General features: G+C 39.9%; 1 protein-coding gene across 1 annotated transcript in view; it reads left to right on the forward strand.

The window, feature by feature from the left end:
- Positions 1-2,549, forward strand: part of LOC111867933 (5'-3' exoribonuclease 2 homolog) — a gene marked incomplete at its 5' end in the record, with an annotated part of 9,453 nt that overhangs the window by 925 nt on the left and 5,979 nt on the right.

Below are 2,549 nucleotides of genomic sequence, written 5' to 3' on the forward strand. Positions count from 1 at the left end.
TTTTTTGATGGAGAATGCAAATGGTGCTATTCCATACTCTGCTGTTTCATTTCAGGCTCAAAATGGTGAAACCAGCTTTCGTCACCTGTCACAATACAGAACAAAAAATCATCGCCTTTGTGTTGATATCTCTGCAGCAGTTCTGAGGTGATGGCTCTTTGCTGACCTTTGTGGTCTTCGGTCAATAACTGTGGGACCCAACGAGCAATGAGCACAAACTTTCCTACAGCCCAAGCTTTCAATCATCTCCTGTACTGCACTGTGCCCTATTCAGAGTTTTTGGGCTATTGTGTCCACAGTTACACGCCTGTCATCTTGAATGATCTCATGCACTCTTTCCTTGTTGCGTTCAGTTGAGGCTGTTCGAGGACGACCGCTCCGAGGCTCATTTTCGATGCTGGTGTTCCCATCTTTAAAATGTTTCACCCATCTTTGAACACTGCTCACACCCATGCACACACTTCCATAAGCATGCTGAAGTCTCTGGTGAATTTCTGCAGCAGGGATTTCCTCTTTCACAAGAAATTCTATGACAGCATGCTGGCAAAATGACATATCTTTGTCAGCCGTTTTGTTAGTAGTGATACTGGTCATGTGATGCAAGCTGTTGATGTCACAAGACACTCAAGGTTAAGACAACAGCTGGTTCCACTTACCACCCTACTCTCTTTCCCCTGCTGTTCCCAGGTTGCATGCAAAAAAAAAGTTGCTCATGACTTTCGGTATGACCTACGTATTTACATGAGTAGACCACTGTCGCAAACATCTAGAGGATTTTCATAAGGGACTGTATTGAGGATGGTACAGAAAACGGTTACTCAATCCCAGCAACTGCTTCCATTGTTTGCAGGCTGATGTGGGATCAAGCATCACTGTGGTGCAATAAAATGTTATCTGTGTGGTCACACATAGTAAAAATGTTCCAAGATTNTATATTGATTGGATAATGCATTAACCAGTTTTTACTTTCATTTTTAACTGAATTCATGGAATATAACCCATACTTCTGTTTCTTTACATTGTTGACAAGTGCATGTTTGGCACAAATTTTCTATCATGTTTTTACTGTGATTTTATTCTTTCCTCCCACTGATGGAACCGGTTGTCGGTTGTTCATAGGTTGTTTCTACAGATCGGGGTTTGTCCAGTGATTGAGACTAGCTCTTTCTAAGGGGTCCAACTGAGTAGGTTTACCCTTCCCTATCCACCTGAAGGTGGAGACAGATCCAGTCTGAAATGTCATGGTTTTTTTGTCTCTTATATACCGATGATGGTTGAAGTCCAAAATAAGCTAAAAGAAGTACAGTATACACCATTGTCAGAATCCTTTCAAGTCTAGCAGTCTTGTAGGTTGTTACTATAACATTTATTGTTTTTTTTAGCAAATATTTTCAGTGACCACTTATGATTTTGACATGAGAGTGCTTATGTTGATAATACTAATGTTTCATGGGAACATGCTGTCTCCATCATCAGGGTTGAAGTGAGTATCCACCTACAGGAGAACATGATGTCATAGCATAGAAAATTTTCATGAGTTATGAGTGTTACTCTTGCTCATGGAGCTGAGCCCTTCTGGAGAAGCCGCCAATTCTGTAGCTACTCAAAAATTTCCCAGCATTTTATGGAACCCAAGGTTCATTACAGTGTTCACAAGAGCCCTCCATTGGTCCCTATCCTGAGCCAGTTCAATCAAATCCATACCATTCCATCCTATCTCTCTCATATCCATTTTAATATTGTCAACCCACGTATGCCTTCATCTTCCTAGTGGTCTCTTCCCTTCTGGCTTTCTCACCAATATCCTATATGCATTCGTCTTCTTACCCATTTGTGTTACATGCCCTAATCATTCTATTTATACTTGGAGAGGAGTACAAGTTATGAAGCTTCTCATTATGCAGTTTTCTCCAACCTCCTGTCACTTCATCTCTCTTCGGTCCAAATATTCTCCTCAACACCCTGTTCTCAAACAGCCTCAGTTTATGTTCCTCCCTTAATGTCAGAGACCAAGTTTCACATCCATACAGAACCACAGGCAAAATTGTAGTTTTGTATATTCTAATTTTTATGTTTTTGGACAGCAGACGAGAAGACAAAAGGTTCTGGACTGAATGGTAGCAAGCATTACACGAGTTCAATCTCCTCTTAATTTCCTCCTGAATCAGGTTTTAATTTGTTATTGTCTTTCCAAAATATCTGAAGTGTGCCACATTTTCAAGACATCTATTTCTTTATCTTTATGTCATGATTATGCCCTGTATTTTTGTGATGAGACAGCAACATATACTTAATTTTTTCTGTGTTTATTTCTAAACGAACCTCCCTAATTGCATCAGTTAAAGTTTATGTGTTTTTCTTTATGGTATCTATATTATCACCCAGTAGATTTATGTCATCGGCATAGACCAACAGCTGATGTGTCCCTATTAATTTCAGTCCCACCTGGTTTTCCTGGACCTTCCTAATGGCTTATTCTAAAGCAAACGTGAAAAGGAGTGGCGATGAATCATCTCCTTGTTTTAGACCATTCTGGATATGAAATTTAT

This window comes from Cryptotermes secundus, unplaced genomic scaffold (genome assembly GCF_002891405.2).
Source record: "Cryptotermes secundus unplaced genomic scaffold, Csec_1.0 scaffold14129, whole genome shotgun sequence".
NCBI classification, from domain to species: domain Eukaryota; kingdom Metazoa; phylum Arthropoda; class Insecta; order Blattodea; family Kalotermitidae; genus Cryptotermes; species Cryptotermes secundus.